This window comes from Alligator sinensis, unplaced genomic scaffold (genome assembly GCF_000455745.1).
Source record: "Alligator sinensis unplaced genomic scaffold, ASM45574v1 scaffold514_1, whole genome shotgun sequence".
In the NCBI taxonomy this organism is placed as follows: domain Eukaryota; kingdom Metazoa; phylum Chordata; order Crocodylia; family Alligatoridae; genus Alligator; species Alligator sinensis.
The window spans coordinates 826,633-841,531 of NW_005842385.1; positions in this window are offsets into that span (position 1 = coordinate 826,633).

The window sequence follows — 14,899 nt, forward strand, 5'->3', positions numbered from 1 at the left end:
GCTGCACCTTAACACACACAGGGTCATCTATGTCACAAGTTTTGCCTGTTTGCTAACAGCAGCCAGAGGTGCATGGCCCCAGAAGCCAGACTCCCCCTGCACCTATCACCTTGAAACTTGACAGACTTCGTGGCCTCAGCAGAGGTGACCACCCCTTCAGTTTTCACCCTGCTGTGGCATAACACATACATATGACATGAGTTTTGCTTTCAGGAATTTGGGATGCAGTTTCCCCGACCCTCCCACACCTATCTCCTTGAAACTTGGCAGGCTTTGTGGCCTCCACAGGGGCTACCATCCCTACAGTCTTCAGCCTGCTGCACCTTAACACACACAGGGTCATCTATGTCACGAGTTTTGCCTGTCAGCAGCTTGAGGTGCAGTTCCCCCCAAGCCCCTGCACCTATGTCCTTGAAACTTGGCAAGCATTGTGGCCTCTGTAGGGGCTACCATCCCTGCAGTTTTGACCCCACTGTAGCTTAACACATACACGTGACACGAGTTTTGCTTTCAAGAATTTGGGGTGCAGTTTCACTCAAACCCCTGTACCTATCTCCTTGAAACATGGCAGGCTTCATGCTCTCAGCAGAGGCTACCAGTCTTGCAAGTTTCATCCAAATCAGACAAAAAACAACAAAGTTATAGATATTTCATTGATTCCCCATTATAACCCTATGGCCAGATCTCCAAAACGGCTCCAAAGCTTCAGAGCCAATTCAGCTGAATCAAAGTGGGAAACTGATCTGGAGCTCCAAATCAGATCATTGGCATCCGAATCAGCTGGATCTGAAGCCAAATCAACTAGCTGCCCGTTCACACAGGCCTATCGAACAGCTACTTATAAAGACAACACTGTCCATCCTGGACACTGAATATAGCAGGGTTCTGAAAAAAAATCTACATGTGCTTATGTAATAAGAGACTGTATCAAAGTGGATGCACTAGAAAATTGAATTAAGGTTGCATAGATAACCTTAATTCTGGCATTTCCTAACTTGAGTGCTTGACTTTTGTGATCTGAATAATGTTCTTTTAATGCCAGTGTGGTGTGCACACATGCAACAGAGAGAATATATATATATAATTATAACCAAATCAATCATTTATTAGTGATTAATAATACAGCACAACCTTAATGTGCCAGTTGTATGGTTTATGGGGATATTGGATGTGTTCAGATAACTGAGACTATATTGAACATTTCTTAAGCGAGAGACAAACCACTGTTATCATAGGAGCATGACCCTGTTTAGTATTTATTCAAGGTAGAGGATAGATTTGTACTTTATAAACAGAGATATATAACAAATGCTTTTCTGAGCCTGAGCTCACTTGATCAGATGCTATGAAAGGACATGCACAGAGCAGTGTATCAAATAGAGTGATTTGTGTAAAAAAGACAGGGAAGGGAGGGAGAGGGAGCAATGCTGGGAAAGGCAAACAAGTAAAACCCATAGGGACAAATGGGTCACAAAAATTAATCCAGATACTGGGATAAAAACCCGTAGTGCCTGTTTAGGCCCTACTTAATACAATCCAGTCTGTCGATGATTTCTTGTTCTGCTATTTTGTATTCAAGTTCATTTTTTAAAGTTTTGTTGTCTAAGAACAGCTGCTCTGAGATCAGCACTGGAATGTCCAGGGAGGTTAAAGTGTTTACGGGATTGCAGTTAATAGAGGGTTGATGGGATAGTGGCTTGTGTATTGTACCATAAATATGTACACTAATATGCAAGACACGGAAGGAAATATATACCCTGCCACTTGGTAACACCAGCTGTTCCCCTGAATTCCAGTCTGTGCAATAGTGACTGCTGAGACAGTGCCCGCACACATCATCATTTGTCACCGATATAACTCACACTTCACAATGCAATGGTTTCATAACAGCATCAGTCAAGAGTAACAGAAAAATTTTCTACTGGCATGAATTCTTCAGGATTTCTCTCTTTTTCATCTTTCCACCAATATTCCTATTTTACTAGGCCTGATCATAGTTTTTACATAGGGTGGTTGCTCCTTTGTCCAAGTTTGTGGCCACTATTTTTCATGTTGTTTCTTGTTTCATCCATGCAGCAGCAGCAGGAGGAAAAGATGAACTGCAATCTCTCAATCTCTACAGAAAAAGAATCACATTAGACCTCTCCCGGAGATTCAGGTAGTCAATGGAAGCTCTCCCCTCAACTTTGATAGACGTCCCCTTTTTTCATTTGGGCCCATTTTAATACAGCAAGAGGTTAACAGCCCTAAATAGTCCAAAACCAGGGAAATAAGACAAGACATGAAGTGGCCTAGAAGGCAAGTTAACAAGTACCAAAGACATGAATAAAGTATAACCATGTATATTTCAACATTAACAGACTGGAATTATCATAAAGAACCATGGCAACAAAAGGCAATTAATTCACATTTATTCAGATTACCATAGAAACTGGACCAACTTACCAGAAGTTATCTATAATTTCTCATTCCAAACATTCAAGCATAGTCTATAATTTCCATAGTAATTGCCTACTTGTAATAACCACAAAAATATTATAAAACCTCCATAAAACACTGAACATTCTTTACATAACAAAGTTGAAATACGATTAAAACTAAAATCTGCACAACCTTAACACACTATTTCAGATCCAGAAAAAGCTTTAGGTACTGATTATACCAACTGTATTCCATTGTCACAGGGTAGCATCTCCAGGCATGGACGGGAAGCCCCTGGAGGCAACAAAAATTTTCCTTTACCCTGGTCTGTGGGCATTCCACCCTTCCCGCATGCCACATCTTGATGTTAATTGCTTAAAAATACAGGAGGGTGCCCTGGTCTTAACTAAATGACCCCCAGCTGTCTGTAGTCCAAGCTTTATGGGCTAATTGTGTGGCCCCTTTTGACCCCTACACCATGCCCCAAGCCTAGCAGACATTATCAATCCTTGATGCTCTCACTCCACACTCAGCCCCTGCTCTGGGCTGCCAGACCCCTCAGTCTCTTCCAGACCCTGCTGGTGCCCCTCTTTCTCTAGGGCCTCCCCAGACTCCTGGACCCTTCTGGTCCCACTTTTCCCAGACTCTCACTAGGCCTCTGGACTCTTCTGGCCCGACTCTACTCCCAGCCCCTCACTGGGCCTCACTTTATTCCCAGCCACTCTCTAGGCCTCTGGACTATTTTGGTCCCACTTTCCCCTTCCTTTTCTGTTAGGGCATGGTCCATTGGCCTTCCCCCTCCATGGCGTTATCCACAAGGCAGTAGGGGCTGAGGTCTTCAGGAGCTGCATGCTTGCCTTTCCCTGAAGTGGCCCATGTGTGGCATTTTGTGGAAGCTGCCCACCACAGGCAGCCCCACCATGCCAACCAACCCCAGTAGGGCACAGTATCAGGTCTTACCCAAAACCAATCTCTAAGCCATCCTGATCTAACTATCCTAGCCCCTCATGGACTCCCCCCTGATGTCACATGCCTCTCCTGGGCTGCAGGCTTCCAGCCCCCATCCTTGCCCCTCTTGGTCTACAGACCTCCAGGTCTCCTGGCCCCACCTCAATCTCCTCTCTAGGCCCCTGGCCCCAGCTCTCTCTCTAGGACTTCACTTCATCAAACCCTTTACCTCAGATAGCACTGCTGTAGCCAGCTTCATCCTGGGCTGCAAGCCCCTTGACGCCTTCCTCTTGGCTGTGGCCACACATGGACCTTCAGCCTAATCTAGGCCCTGGCCCTGCCTCAGGCCAGTTAAGATCCCCAGGCTCCCCCAGTTCTAGCAGTCTCTGCAGTGGCCTTTTTCAACTCTTTGACCCCTCTTGGGCCCTGGCCCCACATGGGCCAGTTGGGATTCCAAGGGTCAGTTCTCTAGATATCAGTCCTCTCTCATCTGTGGGTCCACCCTCTTGGGCCACTCCATAGATCTCTCACCCTCAGCTCCTCACTATAGGCTCACCCAGCACTCTCCAGAGGTCTCCTACCTGCATGCCCTCTCTCTGGGCTCACTCAGACTCCTCATTAGGCCCCTGTACACTCATCCCTGCTCTCAGGATTCCAGACCCCATACTGGGTCCCCCGGAACCTCCTCCACCCCCATACGTCCTTCTCAAACCTCCAGACTGGTTCAGATGTTATCTCTAGGCTGGCACTCCGGAGCTGTAGCCATCTTGCTCTATAGATGTTCACCTTGTAGCCTCCACAATGCTACTGCCAGCCCTGCTCCCAGGGTCTGGGCTTATATCCTGCCAAAGCCCAGCCCTTCTCCAATTACATGACTCCATCATTCATCAATCTCTTAATGAATATCATCCAGACAGATGGGAAGAAAAATGCACTTATCAGAACAGGAAGTGGCAACACAAAGGCTGGAAATAGATGATGTCACTGAATGAAGCAGATCAGCTGTGCCATGATGTATTGTGGAACAGCTGATCTGCTTCACTGCGAAAAACACATCACGCCTTGTCCTGCTCTTGATGATGCAGGACAAGGGGTCATGTGATCTTCCTGCTTTCCCTGGTCACCAGGCCTGATCCTCCAGGGATGGATCTGACTGGGCATGTCTACACATGCAAATAATCCAGGAGCAGTTTACTATCAAGTAAACTACTCAAGAGTAAGCTCTCCCGGGCATGGGTCTACATGTGCAGGGATGCACCTGCCAAGGGTAGTGGAAGTGCAAGCAGCTGAGGCTGCTTGTGCTCTTCCAGCACAGAGGTAATGGACATCCACTACAATAAAGCAGGACTGTCTATTGCCACCTTTTGTTGCACCACTGATTGTCCTTTCATGTAGTGCAACACAGTTTTGACATCTATTTGCTCAGCAAAATGTTTTATACCAACCTAAATGAGACATAAGAGAAACCAATGAAGTAGAGCAAAGTTTCCTTGCAGACCTGAGTTTGTTGCTGTATTTACTGGCTGACCTTGCTGTGAAAATGACCCATCATTTCGGTGTATTACACTTTTAAGTGTTTAAGAATTTACCTGTACTGCAGAGGTTAGCAGCCATTTTGCTCTCAGTTGCTGAAATCTGGTATGGAGGATAGACACGTGCACACAGCATTTTTTTTCATGAAGATTTACTTCTCCTCGTTCCCATTAAGTTAAATGAAAAAACACACCACTTTCAGCCCTGAGCCTACCACAGATATGAGGGTAGAATGACCTTTACCTCCATAGTCATTTCAAGATCCAGTTCTGTGGACAGTAAACACACATACTGGAACATGTGTTGCAATGTATGTGCAATATATATTGCAAAGCATGTTGAAAAAGATCTCCTTGTAAGAAGATGGCTGACAAGGAAGTTTAGACTTGGTTTGGGATGGACTACACCTAACAGTGCTAACATTGTGTGGCACCCCATGACCCCCTTGAAAGGACCTCAAGAAACCACAAAGTGCAACAGCAACTTGGTTGAGAACCACTGTACTAGATCATATCCCATCTGTTTCAGTATGCCTGCTCCTATGTAAACCATACTTAGGTGCTATGTATATGAAATGTCCAGTAGTACCTGCTGCTGCTGCTGCTGTTGCTGCTCAATTATTTCAAATAAAAAAGTCTGAAAAACCATTCAGTCTGATAAATGCTACTGGCAAAAAGTAGGAAACTGCTAATGCAACAAGAATTTTCAAGTACCAACACTACATTCACTTCTTTACTATTTCCTTAAATTACTTCATGTGTTGAAAAAGTAGCTGAGAAGTAGGCATTTTTAGGTCAGCCTAATGCATCATTAAAGGATGTGAAACATCTGCTGATGTGGTTTATTCAGGAGCTCTGGTTGAGTGAATTTTCAGGAATCCACTTTTTTTAAAAGCTATGGACAAGACTAAGGTTTTCTGGCTGTTTGTTAGTTCTGACTGATGTTTTATGAAGGGCCAACACATCCATAGAGCAAAACATGTGGGTGACAGGATAATTAGTATTTGATGCAGGTAAACTTTTATTTCAGAATTTAAAGGACAAAAATGGCTGAACTTAAAAACATAAAAAGGTAGAATTCAGACTGAGTCTGCACTATATAGAGACAGCAGAAACAAGAAAATTCCCATTGACTTCAACAAGCTTTGAATAAAGTCCTTAGTCAAGTTATAGACCACTGTAGCATTGTTGCTTTTGACTGGATTATTTCTGATATACACCAGTATAAATGATTTACCTTTGTAAGTGAGAAGCCAGAAGGGTATAATCTCAAGAAAAGTAAATGACAGGTTAACTTTTTTTTTTTGTCTGTGAAAATACCAATAAAGTAGTCACAGCAGGCTAAATAGTTTTTTAGTGTGCAACTACCATTTTTGTGAAATGCATAACCTGTCTGTCAGAAGAGAATAAAGATTCAGATGGATGACTAGAGCCTTGCTTATCAAGAGCTAACAATAAATAGTAACAAATGAACTCTAGAAGTTTGGAGTTTGGTTCAGAGAACTATCAAAGATTAATATCGTTCAGCTTTTTGTACAATTACTCCTAATTCCTAGGTATGACAAACAGAGATTCATAAGGGTAGATTCTGTCGCAAGATTTCATTACTTCTAGTGCTTCTAGTGTTTCAATTACCTTTATAATTATTATAAAGGTAGCATTTCCAGTAGTATTCTTTCATTTCTCTTTTCCCCATCATGTCTGGGAAGTTAAGAGTACCAAAGTAATTTAAAAAATAAGTAATACAAAATCTACTGGCCTACCATAAAAGCTTGCTTCTCACTTGGCTTGAGCTTTGAGCAACTTCTCACACTAAGGAGGTGACACAGAAGTCATATGTCCTGAATTATATCCCTGATTTACTGTATAATTTGGGGTAATTCTCTGGAGAGATTATCACATGCCCTGGTGTAATTCCCATTGTTATGTAGGCCAATGCCAGTTACACCGGGACTGGACTAACAAACTGCTATCCCAAGGTAGCTGCCTGTGTGAGGTTATTAAAGAGCCTCACCAACAGAGCAGGTAAAAACCTGTTTATATATTTGTTTTGGGGGTAGACATAGGTGACACCTGAACCAGTGGAGTTGCCCCCAATTCTTTCACAGGTAATTCTTCACTTAGCTGGATGAAGATACCCTAGTTTAGAAGTTTGTGTCATCTGCCCACTTGTTTTACATCAGTCATAATGCTTGTCACACACTATAAACATGTCAGCTGTCCAGACTTTAAGTCAGTTAACTTTACAGGGCCAAGATAAAAATATAAAATAGATATGCTTACCTTACGGAGATATTGCAAGACTTAATTAAATTTACTCTTGTAAAACACTTGTAAAAAAAATCCCTAGTTCAGGTAAAATTAAAAATTAAAACGTTTTATTTAAATAGCAGTCTCAGCCAAGTACTTCATTCTCATCCCTAATGTTAATTTACAATGGAGCATGAACAGACTGTGAGAAAGGCCCTGTTTTCTCCTGCCTGCAAATACAAGATAATCACTACATAAAATATTTAGGCTGAAATCTGGGTCTGAAGACAGCAAAAAGTTGTGTCTAGCCAGAGTATTTATATTGCCCAAGTTAACCAGCGCATCCAAATGCCTCACAGCCTACAATATAAAGTACATATAAAGAATTTATTTTTGAGCTCTTTGGGGACATAAGTATTCTGTGGCTATGAAAGTCTAGATGTGTTGCATGTTAGGACCACATGGACCCTGCAGTCTTAAACAGGGTAAAAATCAATTACTTTCTTCAGAAACATGCCCCTGTCCTTCTGGGAAGGGGAATTCCTGCCATCTAAAGCGAGGTTGAATGAAGTGTCTGAATGTTTCAGGTGAAACATGTAAGCTTATGTAAGAGGCAACCAACTGGCCAATCTTAAAATGGCATATATTGTCATGGCTTTGTTGATATCAATTCACACGGCATGGGGATCTGTCCTCAGGATTTGGGTTTCATGGTCCTAATTCTGCGAGATACTAAGGCACATATGTGATAAGCATTGTCACTTACGTCAAAAGCTTGAGGTTCTCTAGGTATTGAGGCCGCCTCCTGGCAATGTTTTTAAGATCATTTATAACTTCCAGCATGAAGTTATAGTGCTTAAAACAACACACATGCTAATATGTTTTCTTGAATCACTGACTGCCTTTTCTGTGAGCCTGACAGGAAAGAAAGATAATCAGTCCCACTGGAACAGGTTTGCACTCACCTCCAGGAGAGGGCAGTGACGACTCACATTAGGGAGCATGATACAGGCCATGGAAACTCCCCAGATACAACTGTTCAGAAAGTTTTGCAAAGTAGAAAAGCTCCATTCAAACATCATTCACAAGATGTGCAAACTTGCATTTTACAAAGGGGTAAATAGTAGAGCTGTTGTTGATGCAAAAGGGACATAGACAAAGGAAGCAAGTATCAAAACCTTTATATTTTTTCCTGGGCTTTTGACAAAAGCTGGGACTCTTTCTCACAACCTTTCTGGCTTTTAGGAAGGTTAGAAGATAAATTGCAAGTTCTAGTAAGTGGAAGGTGATTGATGGCTTGTTGCTATCTCTCATAAGAATCAATCTGCTTTGTGCTTTCACCAGTGGCAAAGGAAAAGGTTTTGTGTTCAGAGTGACCCAGGGATATCTTTCCAAAGTGGCTGAGAGTTGTGAGGAAGCTGTCAGGACCTCATCTTCCTCTAAGTCAGAAGTAAATCCACTGAAGGTATTACTCTGGCATGAAAGCAAGATACTTAAGGCCCTGCTGCACGTTCAAATTAAAGCTGAATAGAAACCACCTATACAGTTGTTACATATTTTTAAGCACTAACTTAATAGCTGGTTGGCTCCTTTTATAGCTGGATACTCATTTTTATTGTGTGATAATTACTTTGCAAGTGTAGCTGGTCTCAATTTACTGCACAGTTAACCAGTTAATTGTCTGATAATTATTTTGCACTTGTGGCCAGTCTGATTTTTTTGCATGATTAACCAGTTAATTGCAAAATATATGTAACGTGTAGCAGGGGCCTTAGAGAACTAGGCCTGTGAGAACAAGATGGATAAGGAGCTACTTAGCATAGCTCCCAAACGGTGAAAAACAGAATAGACTGTGGGTGTGATTCAGAAATATGGCTGCACAAGAGAGTAAACAATACATACGGAGACCAGCCTGGTCTCAGAGCACCTTTTAAGTGAGATCCTCAGCAACCATGCATTACGATAAGCAGAGGGGAAAAATGCTGAAAGGAGCTGTGGCTTTAAGAGACTCTGGCATGAGCCAGCGGGATTGAGCTGCTGTGTTGTGCTAAAGTTTATTACACGGTGCTGATGGATTGGAAGCAAGGCACTAAAAGTAGACTCCTGTCACACGCTCTGGCTCTTAGTGATTACTGAACAACACAAGGTACCAGGAGCAAAATGAACCAAGTAAACAACCTGAAGAGAAAAATGGAGCAGAAAAAAATCTTACTTTTCAATGTGAGGCTTGGAAGAGAAATGCACAACACACATGGAGAAGGTTTAAACCATGTCCCTGTACCACAGAATCATAGAAAAGCAGGGAAGGAACCTTTGGAGGTCATCTGCTCCAACCCCTTTTTAAGGAAGGATCACCCCTATCGAAACCATCCTATACAAATCCTTGTCTAACCTATTACTAAAGCAAGGCAAAGCACCCTAACAGGCCACAAATAAAGCAAGAGGACAACACCAGACAGTGTTCTGCCATTGCAAGGGTTGTTAAAACATGCTTGATTGGTCCAAGGAAGAGGGCCATGCTCGCTATAGAAGAGGGCAAAACCCCCCACAGTTGATTTGCTTTTACACCCCCACAACCCTCCCCTCTCCCCTACCACTACCACCAATATGTCCATGGGATAAAAGCTGGCCATGTTGGCAGCAGAGAAAAAAAAAACATCAACCCCCTTAAAACTAAGCAGGCCCATTTTTATTTCTTTTGAATGAGAACAGCTATGGATTTGCCTCATTGGAAGACACTATGCTAAGCAAGTGATTGTGCATATCCCATCTTCATCTGTATCAAAACTACTTTTGCTAGACATGGTATGTCCAGCAGCCGTGTCTAACAATGAACCACAATTTAGTGGACATGAGATGAAGCAGTTTGCAGTGAAGTAGTGATTTAGAAATATTCCCACCAGCCCCCAGTTCTCTGCAATCTAATAGGTAGATTGAAAATGTGACAAAACAATTAAATGCTTACTAAGGTGGCTTCAGAGTCAAACCCTGATCAGTTTTTGGTTCTGTTGCATTACAGAAGCTCCGGCAATGGATGATTTGTTACTTGCTGATATTTTGTTCAGCCAAAAGTAGGACCAAAACCAGGCCAAAAGAAAGAATGTTGCACTGGTATAAAGTATTATGGGAGCCACTAAGGACTTGCACATACATCAAGAGATACAGCAAAAAGAAATGAATTATGATCCGAAGTCCTGGGATCGCTTGTCACTTCAAGAAAACGATGTGACTATGGTGGAAAGAGCCGTAGACACTGTTGGCATCACATGAAGCTGTACTCCAAGTGGACTGCTGGCTTTTGCAGGAACAGGAAATATCTTCTCCAAATCCCACAAGAGAGGGAGAACAAGGGGATTTCTCAGACATTTTACCTGGGGCGGTCTCAGCCAGACAACAAACACAACAGACTAAAACACATAAAGCCTAAGGGGTGGTATATCTCAACGGTGGCCAAACTGTGGCAGGGATGCAACAAGGGGCATGGGTAGCCTTTTTGTGTGGCATGGAGCAAATTGGGGAGGGGATAGACAACATAGTAACAGATAGGTTAGGAAGCAGAAAGCAAATCAGAAAAATCAGTCAGTTAGAACAGGGAAGGAAGCAAAAAGCAGAGCAGAAGTTCAGGCAAGGGAAGAGGATCAGAGTGACACCTAGAGGGTATGGAGCTAATTGCTGGGTCCCACTGATGCACATCCATTAGTTCCAGTTAATACTGCCTGACAACAGTGTTGGCATCTCAAGGAAAACTTGCAAGTCTATGTGACAGTACAGTATATCTCAAAGATTAACTGAGCAATTTCATGTAATTAATAGACTAGCTGTATAGTTCTTCAATGCTGTATTATGTTAATAATATTGTTGTGTGTAAGGGCAATGGGAGGAACCACAGATTTGAAATGCTCAGACATGACTCAGTTAGAACAAGTGGTTATGTTGTACAGAAGCTAACCTTAACCATATCACTCACCTAAATCTCAGATACTAAACAAAGCAAATCTCTGTCGGACTCCTCAGCTCTGAGTCACAAGGGCCTTGTCTGCATGATTTGAACATGAAAATCTACTGTAAGGCTGGTAAGGCCAAGAGCTTGACCAGTGGCATCCAAACCATTTTATAGATATGATTTTAATAAGGGAATGTGATAGCCCTGCAATTACAAGATGCTTTCTATTTTCACCTCTCTCTCAGTTCATTTTGAGGTCAATGGGAGTTAAATGTACCCTGCAGTGGAAAAATCATTAGGCATAGTCCCATGTCATTATTTCTATATTTTCCATGTCAGACTTCGCAGGGCTAGCAAAAAGTGAGTCCTCATACAACACTGCTCTAGACGGATAACTTTCTGATTAGCCATTCTGCAGAGCAGCTGCTCAAGAGCAGCATCTGGATAATCCAGCCCTTGTCAAGGATAACTCTGTGATCCAACGACCATGCCCAAAATCGCCCTGCCTCCCTACAGCAAGAGCTGAGCAGCAGAAGATGCTGAGCACACTTGCAAAGTACAGAGCCCGCTCAACTCCAGCTGACTTTGGAGGACACAGAGGACACTCAGCAATTGGCAGTGATAAGCCCGCAGGGTGTGTGTAGATGAAATGGGGGTTTACTTCACCCTAAATTGAAGTGGTGGGTTTTTAAAAACACCACTTCGATTTAGGGTGAAGTCAACCCCCATGTCGTGTACACCCGTGTCTTACCTGCCTCTCTGGTGGTGGGGAGCTGCCGGCAGGCGCAGCGGTCTCTGGGCTGTGGGGGGTGGGGAGGAGGGGAGACTGGTGCTTCCCTCCGAGACAGTGGTGCCTCCCCACTCCCAGGTGGCACCCACCCGCAGGCACCCAGTTCAGGCAGTCCCGGGGGGGGCACCACAGCTGTGGAGGGAAGGAATGGGTCCCCATACAGCTCATGCAGGCAGACAGGCTTCAGGGGAATCAAAAAAAATAAAAATAAAAAGTCAGGCTCGCTGCTTTTTCTTTTTTTTTTCCTTTGGTGGAGCCTGCCTTCCTGGGCTGCTGGCAGGCTGCCTGCACAGCCCCTGAGCCTCATAGAGCCCGGTGCTTCGCTCTACGACTGTACGGCAGCAAACTAAAACTCCTCAGAGTTGTTTTAGATTTCTGTGTCCCAAAGTCATTTAAGGAGCATTACACCACCAAATGTGCTACAGCAGCTGGAATTAATGTGTAACACGCCGCCGATGCATGCAAACACCAATGCCGTTAAAGCGGCACAAAAGCATTTAACCCACTTTGAAGTGTCATGAACACATGCCCCTCATTTCATCTGCACAGGCCCTCAGTGACTGGGCTCCAAACAGATAAAATTAAACTGGTGCTCCCCCTCCCCTCCTCAACTTCCACTTGTGTTGCTGGCTGGCTAATTTGATGCTTTGTATATGGTGACCTGCTGACTGTTCCTTATAAACAGAAACCTCTGTACACCCAGAGGTTGGGCTGGGAAGGCTGAAAGCAGTTTAAACTTTCTGTGCCAAGTGCATTACTTTCAAAATAAATTACAGTGTCCAAGATTCTTGTCCAGCTCCCCACAGGCTGTATCTGCAGCTCCCGGCTGCTATTTCCAAACACAAGCAGTTCTCTTATCAGGACTTGCAGGGCTTTCTCCAGTGTCCATATGTAGTAAGCAGGAGACTTCTTACTCATTTCTGTGGGTGCTGAACCAGGCTTCTAATGTAGAGTTCAGCGCACATAGGAAAGTGAAATCTTTTAATGTGGTTGCAAGGATTAGGGAAGTTTTCACCTGAATTGTGACGGTTGCTTCCAAAGTTAGAGCTGTCAATTTTAGAGACTTGTCTTACATTAATCCAATTTTAAGCAAAGAAAGAGGGTGTGCAGAAAGAGTGCAGGAGAGAAAAAAGTTATAAGGGGAAGCCCATAAGTCTTACACTATTCGCTTTATCAAGGAGAAAAATAGTAGTACTAGACCCCTCCTGAATCCTCGTCAGAATGTTTTTGGTTTTCATAACTGCATTTTCTGGTTTTAAGTGTTTGTTCCTCCTTTGCTGCTCTGTGAAACGTGCACATAAGCAAGAAGGGACATCAATTAACTAATTATGTAGATGAAACAGTGAAACCATCCCACATAAAACTACTTTTAAATATACAAAATAAATGGAATTTGTTAGCTCTGAGGAGCTTGAGGCACACAAATGCAAATAGAAGTGGGATTTTTAACTTGATCTTATCTCTTGCCAATAGCATGATACCACAGTTTCTGAACATCTGATTCTCCCTTTGATCCACACACAAAACCAGTCCCTTTGCTGAAATGTTATTCCTCTTTTTCCCCCCGCATTCGTCCCATAGTCTTCTCTCATACCCCTGTCTCTCCCACCTCCCCACTCCCAATAAGGACTATCCATTCAATTTCTTCTTTTAAATAGGAGATTAATTCTTCCACACAATCAGTGTAGCCGGGTGTTCAAAGATTAAAGCTAACATTCACAAAACTCCATCTTGCGCTCTTGCAAGATTAGTTCACAGGTATTACATACTCTTTCTCTGCAAACTTTCTCTGGGTGATCAGAACTCCTGAGGCCTGCTTATCAGCACTGAGAGTTGGCCTTTATGAATTAACCCTATAAGAGGCATCAGCTATACTTTATATCAGCTGCTACCAAGTTTCAAGTTTTTTAATAAAGAGGAGATAGAGGAAAGAGGGGGATCACCACTTAGCCCGTATAAACCCATTTATTCTGGTCATAAAACCAAAAAAGAAACAATGAATACTGTCCTATCATGAGGAACCAAACTTTATCATTACAATTGGGAAATTGATTGACTGAGGAAACATACTGCTGGATAATTCACATGGACATGACTAAAATAGGCTTGTTAGTAGGCTTCATTTGTCATGTATTGAATTTAAAACCATTATGGGAAAAAAGCAGAGTGTGGGATGAGATGCACTGAATACACAGAAGAACAAAAGGAGATATGAAAGAATACTCACCTCCATCACTTTGATTTAGCATTAGAGAGAGAGAAACTCACAAATCCCAGGCAAGGGCACCTTTGTTTGTAGGAGGCTACAAAATATTCGGCACCAGTTTGTGACTGCATGGTTCACTCCCGGAACAGCAACCAAGTTGCTATCTGAAGTGATTGCAGCTCAGTCAAAATGACAGCCAGTTTCCTATTCACTGTGGTACCTTGCACCTGTAATTTGCCACAGGAGACAGAGGGATTCACAAATAAGCAGCAGCAGGTTACATGGATGCAAGAGAATTATAATTGCCAATGATTTTGCAAGAAGATTGTCACAGCTACAACATCACTCTAACACTACAACAGCCAATAAGACAGACGAGTTTAGTCCTCAAGAACTACCCTGGGGTAATCAGAGAGCCCTATTAAAAGGATCTAGAGAGAGACAGAGAACCTGCATGTAAACCTAACTGTCTGGGGTAGGCCAATTTCTCTGCAGTTACTTCTCACATTCCTATTTTTTACCTCTTTGTTCCTTCTAACATCAGCAACACAGCTGGAAAGGAAGTGTGAGTAGGGGCTTAAGGAGAAGAGAAAACACAGGAGAAGGAAATTCAAAGCAAGAATATGGCATTGTGGACATTTTATCTCCATAACTGATTCTCGCCCCCCCACACACACACACACATCTCTGTAGGAACACATTGGATGTGCAGTTTGAGCCACAAATGGATCCACATAGCTAACGTGTCTGATGTATTTTGTACTTTTGCCTGCTAGTCAACAGCAGTCAGATTCTTGGGGCAGCAGGAA